We start from the raw sequence: 12111 nt of genomic DNA, 5'->3' as shown, positions 1-12111 counted from the left end.
TTCAAGTCCCGTTTTTCACATTTTTTAGTTGTGTACTTGACGTATACTTTTGCATATAGAGGGAGGGAAGGGATTGATTTGGTTTTGAAGTCCTGCCTACCCCACGCGGATAGTCACTTATTCTCTACCATGTTCTTTCTCTCCACCCCGTGCTCCTGCCTTGCTGTCCTGTGTCCCATTCCTTCACATTCCCCGGGGGTTTTCACCGGCCCATGTGTCTGCCCTGTGTTGCTGCCTTGCAGTTTTCATTAGTACAGCTGTCTGGCATGTTCCGAGTTCTTGCTTGTTCTCCTTTTTTCAAAATTGTGGTTATTGTAGGACCAACTTGTCAGCTTCTGAGCGACTTGTCTTAAAATCTGTTCTTCTGGGGCGCCTGGGTGGCTCAGTCGGTTGGGCGTCCGACTTCGGTTCAGGTCACGATCTCGCGGTCCGTGGGTTCGAGCCCCGCGTCGGGCTCTGGGCTGACGGCTCAGAGCCTGGAGCCTGCTTCCGATTCTGTGTCTCCCTCTCTCTCTGCCCCTCCCCCGTTCACGCTCTGTCTCTCTCTGTCTCAAAAATAAATAAAACGTTAAAAAAAAATTAAAAAAAAAATCTGTTCTGATTCTGAAATTTCTTTAGGTGATGGCAAATATTCTTTCACTCCTTTTGGCCTTTCGTGTCGCAATGCGTTAGGTTTTCTCTTTAAAAAAAAGCATGGTGGGTGGCACCTGGGTGGCTCAGTTGGCTGAGCGTCCGACTCCGGCTCAGGTCATGATCTCACGGTTCATGGGATCGAGGGCCGCGTTAGGCTCTGTGCTGACAAAGCCTGTGTCTCCCTCTCTCTCTGCCCCTCCTCCTCGCGTGCGCTCTCTCTCTCTCTCTCTCTCTCTCTCAAAAATAAACGTTAAAAAATAATTTTTAAAAAAGCATAGAGGAATCGTTTTTCCCCTTAAATCCATGCTCCTGCAAAGATTGTAGATCTGACAATTTCTGCTGTAATTAAATTAGTATTTGCTCAATATTTTGAGACTATTTTGTTAGCACCGTGTATTCCGGTTTGCGGTTTTTATAACTTGCTGGCAAATTGTTTCTTTTTTGTCATTAAATAAGGGTCTTCTGTATCCCTTATAATGATTTTATCCCCTTTAATTTGGTTTCTCTAATCTATTTTTTTTGTTTAATCTGGTTCTATTATTACCTTGGTTTTTTTGTTGTTATTGTTGTTTTTCTTTTTCTTTTTTCTTTTTTTTTTTTTTTTTTTGAGAGAGAGAGTGAGAGTATGAGCAGGGGAAACAGGCAGGGGGAGAGAGAGAGGGAAAGAGAGAGGGAGAATCTTAAGCAGGCTCCACACTCAGCACAGAGCCCGGAGAGGGGCTTGATCCCGCGACCCTGAGATCATGACCTGAGCTGAAATCAAGAGTCGGATGCTCAATCACTGAGCCACCCAGGCTCCCCTTACTTTGGGTTTTTAACATTTTCTTGGTATATGTTTTTTCTGTCCCTTTACTATTAACTTCTCAACTCTTTTTTTCTTTTTTTTTTTTTTTTTTGGTCATGAAGTTTCAAGTCTTTTGCAAACAGCATAAAACTGTTGTTTTCTTTTAAAATCCAGTCTTGGAATTACTGTCCTTTACTAGATAAGTTTTAGTGCATGTACATTTTACTGTGATTATTTCTTACATTTTTTTTGTTTCTTGCCAAGTATTAGATTGATCTGATTTTCCTTATTTTCTCTTCCTTTTTCTCTTCTATTTCAGAATTTACACATTTTGTTCCTATTCTTTCAGTAGATAGTATTGCATTTATAGGTGTACCATTATTCAATCAGTCCCTGTTGATGGTTGATTTCTAATTTTTGCTATTCAAGTAATGCGTCAAGTAACCCAGTACATACAATTCTACACACGTGCTTGTAGGTCTAGAATATAAATTCTTATAGGTGATCCTGTGGATCAAAGAGTATGTGTATTTTAAGTTTCGATAATGTAGACAAAGATAAATTTATTCAAATGAGTAGATTTTAGGTTTCCTACATGATTGAATATGTTGAAAGAAAGGGGAAATATTTAGGGGAAAGTTTTAGGAGAGGCTACTACTGCAATGTTATTTTGTTGCATTTATTAAAACAAATTTTAATGTTTATTTTTGAGTGGGAGAGAAAGAGAATGAGTGGGGGAGGGGCAGAGAGCGAGGGAGACACAGAACCTGAAGCAGGTTCCAGGCTCTGAGCTGTCAGCACAGATCCTGACGCAGGATCTTATGAACTGCGAGATCATAACCTGAGCCGAAGTTGGATGCTTAACCAACTGAGCCACCCAGGTGCCCGGAAAATTTATTTACTTTTAAGTAGGTTCCATGCTCAGCATTGAGCCCAATGCAGGGCTTGAACTCACGACCCTGAGATGAAGACCTGAACTGAGATCAAGAGTTGGACGCTAAACTGACTGAACCACCCACCCCTGTAATTTATTTCCAAGGGATCTCGAAGTTGGGTGTTATTGTGAAGCCTGCCTGTAGAGATTAAAAGGACAAGTTTTCATATATATTTTTTCAATAATGGAATATCTTAAAATGAATCTGGAGACGGCCTCCTTTATGTGCAGAATTCAGGAAGAGCCAAATTGATGCTTGAGCTGTCTGCGATAAGTCCATACAGGTCAACTTGAAAAACAGTTCTTCTAGTCGGGATATATACATATGGCAGGTACAGATAGTCTCCAACAACGGAACAAGCTGTATTTCCAAAGTCGGTGGAGACTTGGATACAGTTTCCCATTCTACTTAAGCAACTGTGAGCAAGGTCCTGAGCTGAGTGGGATACAGAAAAGTATAAAACGGTTTTATACTGTAGGAAGTGTTTCTTTCTACAGGAGCTCATGATCTAGAAGAGAGGACAGCCTGTAAGCAAGTAACAAATGTGGGGGCACCGTGAGAAGCACTTGTTTATAGGGGAGCTACAAGCTGTACTTTGGGAGAACAGAGGAAAAAGATCATGCTGGATGGAACCCTTTGCAGAGTTCTTTTCCTATGTGCCGGGCATGGGCTAAAGGATCAGAAATTGTTGAATGTCAGCATTTGGGAAAGGGTTGTATTTTCCTAAGGGGAGACCGGATATCTCGATTGGTGAAGCTTTGACAGCACGAGGTGAGCCAGGATGGCGGTGACGTTTTGTGATTGTTCCATCAGGTCAGCCCGCTCTTTCCGAGGCAGGAACCGGCACCCAGTCCCTTCTCCCTGACCTTCCCTAACAGCTGCCCTAAGCAGCAGCCGATAGCTTGGACGTGGATAGTTCAAGGTCATTGATTAGTTGCAGCTGGGGACAGAACACAGGGCACCTGATTTCAGTGGGCAACTTTCAAGTCAGGTGGATTTTATGGAGATGGTTAGGACGTTTTTGGTGGGGAGGGCTAATGGGACCTGAAATTGCTCCTCATCCTGCAAAGAGACCAAGGACAGGGCACCTCCCCACGCCACCCGTGTCACAGAGCCTCTCATTGCACAGAATAAATGCCGTATAAACAGTAAACAGAAGCGCATCTGTATGTTGCAGGATTTCTGCTGAGCGTTCCCAACTGTCACATGGACAGTAGTGCTGGGTATAAGCCACTGTCTCTCAGTTGGTTTATGAACCTCTTGCCTCTAGGTCACTTGGTGAGCCTGGTAAAAAGGCAGTTTCCTCAGCTCCACTGCAGGATTGGGAGCCCTGGGGTGGGATCCTGGAGACAGATTCTCAACGTGAGAATCACTGCCCCAGCTCTTCAGTTATAGGTAGCATTTTGTAGTCATTTGTTTGCTGCGAGGAGCTTCTTTTTCCCAAAAATCGCCTCCTTGAGCCTATGGGTATAAAGTGAAATGTTCATGGTATTTAAATCTACTTTTTTTTTTTTACAATTGGACTTGGAATAATCAAAGATCTAAATCTGCAAGATGGTGGAGACTGTCGCTTCTCACAGTGCGGTCATTTACACACCACAACCAGTTATGATGCATTGTGTTCAGTGCTAGTGACCTGGGAAATCCCTGAGTTCTGCAAAGAAGTGAGGAAGAGTTACATTTGAGCAATCTACCTAAAAAAAAAAAAAAAAAAATCCATTACCTGAGTGGTTAGGAATATAATATATGTGTTAACCAGCTGGAGATGAATACTGGAAGACTTAGATCTGTTATAATAGCAACAGAAAAAAACCCAACCCCTTTATGTGTATGTTAGTTCCTTATCCTTATTGAAGTCCAAAGTGGAAAGCTGAACTCTCATGTGTAAGTTTAATCTGTTGGTTTCACTGTTTCCTACTAGAAAACCACCTAATGGGTCAACTTGTCTTGAGTGCTTCCCGTTAATAGACTTCTTATTTTCTTCAAGCTCTTTTTCCTCTTTGACCAAAGTACTGGGGTCGTCTTTTTATTTTTGGAAAAATTCTAATACTCCATGTTTTCTATATATTCTTCAATCTCCTGACTTCGTCCCTCCCCTCCCCCTGTCCTTGTTCTATTTTTTAGCTACTGGGTCTTACTGCTGACACTGAATAGGAAAAGCCTGGTCTCTAATTCAGCAAATTTCTGGGGAAGTGGGTCAGATCCTAGGCAACCCTCTTGACATTCTTCAAGTTTTTTTTTTTTTGTTTTTTGTTTTTTGTTTTTTTTTTTAAAGAAACCATGTCCTGCATAACGTAGTGTTTCCTTCGATTCATTATTCTGGGTTCCTTTTACCTTCTCCATGTAACACAGAACACACTATTACTTCAAGCACCCTTAGTTGGTTGTTTCAACACACACACACACACACACACACACACACACACTTCTTTGCTATTTACGCCTTCCTCCAACCTAAACACACACCCAGTCTTATGCATGTTCCAAGAGTTTTTGGCATGACTGAACATATCGGTCAAGAGGACTCCATCTAAGACCAAGAGAACAGGAACCAGCAGCCTAACGAGATGAGAGCCGGGCATCAGAGAAAACCCAGCCACCCTGGCACATCTAGGTTCTCCGGGTTGTCACCACGGGATTATGGTTAGGTTGGAGCTAATGCATCACCAGGGAGGTGTGCTACAGTAGATCATTTATTTGATTTAATGACTGAAATTTAGAACTTTTAAAGCTAGTGTTCATTTAACACGTATTGCGTAATAGACATCGTGCACTTTATACGTGCTATCTCACTTAAGCCCACCGTCCTTCTGAAACAGTCGTCATTTTACTGGTGAGAAAATTGAGGCCTACAGAGATTAAGGAACCCACCCAAGTTTCACGTAGTCTAGTGCTCTTCAAATAAAGCATTTCACAGCACAGTTTTTCTCAAGCTGCCTTTTTGGTGTTCATAGCTTTTCATTAGAACAGCAGGAAAAGGATACCTGATCAGGCCAAAACATGCCTAACATTCTGGCTGTAGGCAGCAAGCAGGGTTTTGGGACTCAAAACAAGGACTCCTTTTATGAGATTAGCAGTGTAGATAAAATGCACAGTCTGAAGAAACACCCTTGAATGTGACGTGCCTACTTCGGAGCTCCATGGAACCAGAGGTTTGTTCCAAGGGCTAAGAGGAGAAATTGATCTTGGCAGGACAAGAGCTTGACCACAAATGTGGGCTAGGCTGAGGGGATGCCCTCAGAGGAGAATACCATGTCCTAGGGGTCATGGCTGTTCCTTTGGTATTCTCATAATTTTTTCCCATTGTCTTTTTTTTTTTTTTTTGGTGTGAATGACTTCTGAAGTTACAGTTTGTACTTCGCAAAAGAAAAAAGGCCATAAATGAAACATGATTTTAAATCAACTAAGGGCTAAAAGAGATTTATTTGGTTACAGTGCATAACTGTTTGACAAAATGTTGAGAAGTCGCTAATACCAATATACATTAAATATGCTCACAATTACAATTAACTATTTATTTGTAAATGATACAGTCAATTATGGGGGAAAAAAAAACTGCATGGAAATCCAAACCTGAAAAAATCTGTAAATTAAATCATTAGCTTTTCTCTAACAAAGTCGGGAAGGTGGGGGACTAGTTCTTGGATTAATTTTACTGTAACATTAATGTAATGCTTTGTCTTTTTCAAAATAGTTCTCTATTCCGTGTAAGACTCACACCAACCTTGTGAAGTGTCAGCTGCATTCTGTGGGTGAAAAAACAGGCTTAGAGAGGAAAAGTGGATTCTCTGACCCCACGACATAATTATGTGGCCAAACTATTATGCTTGAACCTAGATTTGGGACTTAATTTCAAATATGAAATTTTTAAAATTAAGTCTTTGTATCTTGTAGGGAAAAGACAGGGGTTGTCTCTCAGACATCATTTACCATGCTAAATGGGAAAATATTTCATTTTTAAAAAATATTTCATTTTTAAAAAACAAATTCATGGTCACAGCCTTTCCATTCCCTCTTAAGTTTCAAATAAAAGTCCTAACTTTATTTAAAAATTTTTTTTGAAGTGCTAACTTTAGAGTTGTGAATAGAAAATTGTCGGGGCACCTGGGTGGCTTAGTAGGTTAAGCGTCTGACTTCGGCTCAGGTCACGATCTCATGGTTCGTGAGTTCGAGCCCCGAGTTGGGCTCTGTGCTGACAGCTCAGAGCGTAGAGACTGCTTCACATTCTGTGTCTCCGTCTCTCTCTGCTCCTCCCCAACTCCTGCTCTCTCTCTCTCTCTCTCTCACAAATAAATATGAAAAAAAAATTTAAAAAACTGTTAAACAAGGGGGAAAATAATACCAACTTTTCTGTTTAAAAATGTTGCCAGACCATCCATGATGTAACTGGAGAGGAGCGGTCCTTCTAAGTTTTAACTACAAAGATATTCTAGAAATTTCTTGCAGAATGAGTTTAGTCCATATTTCTTCCAGGGCAGTTATGAAAAGTACTTATGGACAGTTACAATGAATAAACCATAACTCTGAATTAAAAAATGACACGAATACGTTTTCCACTAAAAGATACAAAAATGGGGACTTGAGGATTAAAGTATAAATGCTTGCATTCAGAATGCTGCTGATCAATCTTTTAAATGACATTACTCTCTTAAAACTTAATTTAAGGTGGAAGGAACGTCCTGGTGACCAGATCATGATTAACAGAAAATAAGACAGCTTGAAGTCTTAAGTTTATCCAGCGGGGTGACTCATGCTTCTTTGTCGTCCTCCCACGGCAGCAATTTGTTCCATGCGAATGCTAGTAACAGGCATCATACCCTGTTAATGCTAACATGTAGGAGTCAGTCGGAGGTAAAAACCCCTATCACGATTAGCATTAACAGCATACAGCCTACAGCAAGCCTCGAGCATTCAGGGGATGAGGCATAAAGAATTTAAACCACAGATTTCCCCTTCCTGGTCTGCGCCACCTGCAAGAGAGAGAGAAATGGTTGTGTGTGCACATGCAGTTCTAAAGCTGGAGTGAGGGAATATAAGTCTGAGAGCAAAAATGGCCTTTATTTTCTTTTTAAGGGAGAGAGTTAGCTCATGAAATCCTTGCAAGTAATTTCTTGGAAAGGCTAGAGAAATTGGCAATCACAAGACATTTTTACCTTTAGGTCTACTTGAAGACTATTTGTAAATTTATGGTTTGGGGTGCCTGGGTGGCTTAGTTGGTTGAGCATCTGACTCTTGATTTTCGCTCAGGTCATGAATCCAGGGCGGTGGGTTCCACATTGAGTATGGAGCCTGCTTAGGATTCTCTCTCTCTCTGTGTCTCTCTCTCTCTCCCTTTGCCCACCCCCTGCTTTCTCTCTCTCTCTCTCTCTCTGTCTAAAAAAATATGTTTTAAATTCTATTCTGTAATGTGAATTGTTTATGCACAGGTATCATCTTCTTTTGAAACAAAACAAAACAACTCTTCAAAAGTTGCCAAATGCTAAAATGCAAACAGGGGATTCTGAATTCTGATAGTACTATCTTTTTTGATTTATGTTTTACCTGGGAACTAGATGATTTAAGTAAAGGGCCAAAATATTCAACATAGTACTTTCTGATTTGTAAGAATTAAAAGCCTAATTTGTAAAGGTTGAGTTCAGGCTAGAATTTTACTCGTGGTAAACACTTGAGGCTTTACCTTTATTTTTTCCAACAGATATGGTGCACGCAGTGGGGATCTCTCCTATAAATGAATCTATCATAAAATGGCCCCATCTGCTATTTAGAGATTCCTGTGGCCAAAGCGCTACCCGGTGGCTTTGGTTTTTGATCTACGTAAAGGAAGTATGACTTAAAAGTGCTGTTTCTCAAACTTCTTGTCTTCAGCAAGGAGTGGATTAAAAAAAGACAAAGATGAATTTGCTACTTCCTGTTGGAGTCTGATTTTACTCTCTCAGATAAAGTGACATTTCTCCCACAAGCTTCTGGTTTCGGTGTTACTATAGCAGAACCTAGAAGTTAGAGTACCATTCAAGCATGTGGTCTCTTCTGTGCAAGAGGGGAATCACCTTCTCCTTTATTTCATCATGAAACCAGCTAGATGTAAAACTGTGATTAAGTTCAAAAGAAATGTATAAAGTTAAAAATTCCCCAATGAATGTATTTTGACAGAGCAGAATACCGTGGTTTGGAAATTTCCAAACCAAGGAAATATATCATTCTTACTGATAGTAATTTTTTTTCTTAACTTTGCTGTTTTTTGAGATGAATTAACTTAAGGATGAAGAGCTCTAAACAATGATGCCAATTCAGGACTTTAATTCATTTTTACAGATTTTCGGTCAATAAAGATTATAAAAATAACCTTTTCCCCCTATCCACAGTGCCTTAGATACAGTAAATACTCAACACATGTTACTATCCCAATGTTGGTTCCTCTCCAACCAATATAATTCAACCCTTTCTTAAAGAGTTATGTCTAATTCAAATTTAAGGTAAATTGTTTGCATCTTGTTCTACCCATAAATTTTTCTCCTATTCTCTAAAGGTGACATCTGATCACAGGTATTAAAATACATGTAGTATAATAATTGGGTTTTTTTCTCTTTCATCTTTTTTTTTTTTTTAACAGATTGCCTGATTACAGTGCTCAGAAAAGTGACCAGTTGTTCACAATGTGCTACACTATAGTAAACATTCTAACATCTTTTTTTTTTATTGGTTCAAACTTGAAAAGTATGCTGAAGTGAAAAGGGTCACATAGGTCTTTTGTTCTCAGTGCTCAAACACAAACTGTGCTATTGTGTATCTAGACAGACTTCTCAGGCACAGTTTGTCTAACTACACTACACAGTCTGAAATCTCACTTAAAACATAAGGAGAGGTGAAAAACATTAACCCCAGTACACAGAATAAAGGAGAAAATATCTTAGAATGGCCTAAGAAGTATATTCAATAGACTTTTAGATGTTTGATTGGCCAGAAGGCCCATTAGTGTGGAAATGATGCTCACTTCCAGTGCTTTTGACTAGGCTTCCTAACCAAATTAACCAACAACTGAAGTTTTCTGCCTTCCACCGTTTTCCAGAATTGCTCTGTGTCTGAGTGGAAACTAGTGACCACAGACAACAAAGGTTAGTCTAATAGCCAAGACACTGGGCAGAAGATGCTGTCATGAGGCAATGAGGAGTGAAGTGGCCCTTTCTGGCACCAGTACAGTCACCCCACTGGCAGGAGAAGAATTAGACACAGTGACAGACCCAGCCATCGGCAGCCCCCAGCCGCTAAGCATTTGATAAGAATGCGACAAGCATGATTTCCAATGTATAGCAATACAAGGACAATTTATATGGCTCACTCAAAATAGAGGCTTCACTAGGGTAATTCTGAAAACCTACCTCAAACTCCCTCACTCCACAATACTTTCAGGCCCACATCCATTGTCAGGATAAGCTTTACCACTGAACATCTTTTGAATAATGATATAGGTTCCAGGCTAAATCTAGTACTTTGGAGAATTTGTTACTCAGTCATTGTCAAAACCATCCCTTCTCACCTTGGATAAAAAAATCTACCAAGATGAAGTCCTGGATATGTACTAGATAAATAATAATACTGGATACCTTTTATCATATGGCAGGCCTATTTTTCCTCTCTGGTAAGGCATTACCAGAGGTGTCTCTGAAGGGTGCATTCTGGGAAATTTTTCCTTAAATTATGCTTTTTCTGAGAATGACTTTTTTCTTTTTTTTTTCTGGGGGAGGGCCATGTCATTTCAGTATATACTTTTTTTTTTTTTTTAAAGTAAACTCTGCACCCAAGTTGGGGCTCAAACTCACGACTCTGAGATCAAGAGTCGCATGCTCTATCAACTGAGCCAGCCAGGCACGCCCTGATCCTTTCATTCCTACCTTACTCATTTGCCAGGAAAGACGTTATCAGCTATGTATTCAGAGCAGAATATATCCTAAGTTTGTCACTAAGGATCTCTTCTCATAATGAATCATGACATATCCTTCCATAATTTTATATATCTCTATATTTCCCCATTTTTCTTATTCCCAGCACCAACTACTTAATTTTTGCATACCAGAAGAACTGCATGCCATAAAGTTTTCTTTTAAAAGAGTCACGTGGTTGAATTTCATAACCAAGCCATCATGAGTTGATTCATCCTGAAATGTGCAAATATTTGGAAACTATTAATTTGTTGTCAAAAAGTGAATATACACAAATTTCTACTGAAAGGCAGGATCCTGTATTGATGTAGCAGTAAGGGCAAATTCTAGTCCAAAGCCATCTTAATGGGTGAAAAGTAATTAGGCTTTTGAAAATTAAAATGATTAAATTTAGATACGTTAAGTATTTCCCATTTTCTTATACACCAGGGAAAAACATAATCATTAAGATGGCATTCCATGTTGATCCATATTTGGATCCGATCACTAGAAGTGACTAGTATACAACTGGGTAAGAGAGCGTTGTCTGGCTTTCCCACCAGAACTCACGCTGATTCTCTATATTCTGAAATTGCTGTTTTGGCTCAGGTCATGAAAGTAAGCAGTGAAGATTAATGCAGGTATGTAAGGATCAAGGACCCGAGAAAATTTGGACCTGTCGTAGTTAATCTTTACAGTGACAATTTCTTCATTACCTTTTTGACCTAAGGTCAGACGATGAAGGTGGTTGTAAACACAGTCCTCAAAGACCTTCCCCTCTAAAAATGCCACATCTGTCATAGTGCCTCGCGTTCCTTCCACTCCGTCTGCATTTCTTACCATTCGAACCATGTCCTTTGGGCGGGAGAAGCAAGGTGCCAGGTAGGGTTTCAGGTAAGCTGTTCTTGAAATGGAAAGGAGGTATCTGGAGAGGGAGAAGCCCCTCTCATTGGCACTGGAACTTAGACTTATTTAGTGGGTTGGTTAGCTAGTCATCTTTGAAAGCAGAGATCAAGGACTGAGAAGAGAGGACTCAGGGTGGGTAAGTTTTAATGGGGATGAAGAATGATTTAGAGGAAAGATGATGATGTACTCCCACCAGTTCAAGAGCTCGTCCTTTTCCTGTCCGGCATGAAACAGTCACCAATTGAGTACCTGAAGCAGTATTGCCTGAGTTTTAGTTCAGTCCTCTGTGTCTGAATTTCCTACATGGTCTAAAATTTCCTAGAAAAGTGTACCATCTCAGTAATTCCTCATACAGACCTTTAATATTGTGAAAAAAGAAATATTCACAGGAATGGTTTTCTAAACTGTTTTTTTTTAACGTGTGTGCAATTTTTTAATCGTATGTGTTCTGTAGCATATGATCATTCTGTGTTACATCTCAGCAAATAAGAAGCGAAGGCAACTTCTGTGCTGTCAGGAAATGGGGCAAAGAATATTATGATTCCTCTCGAATTCACATGAGTTCCTCAGTAAAAAGGGGTTGACCGTGTGGCTTGCTACTGATTGAGATGGTCAGTGATGGGGGTCATGTCTTCAAAAGCACACAAATGCATCTTCTAAAAGTAAAATGCGTGGTCTGTAAGTGTCATCCATATCCTGACCTCCGGGTGAATGGTTAAGTTACTCTTCATATTATTAACTTTTTTCTTACATTTAAGAAAAACTCCCTATAGAAGTCATTGCTGGGGAAAAAATGATCATCAACTCTCTATGTCATGATATTTTCTTTCACCTATTTTCACAAAAATCTAGCATCCCTTGATAGTTCTAATTATGAATCCTTTAAGGCAAATACCTGCTATTTGCCAAATAAGGGCTCCTTCTTGAAAAGGCGGGT

Source organism: Neofelis nebulosa, chromosome 5, assembly GCF_028018385.1.
Source record: "Neofelis nebulosa isolate mNeoNeb1 chromosome 5, mNeoNeb1.pri, whole genome shotgun sequence".
Taxonomy (NCBI): Eukaryota; Metazoa; Chordata; class Mammalia; order Carnivora; family Felidae; genus Neofelis; species Neofelis nebulosa.
Note: the sequence above shows the minus strand (reverse complement) of the source record.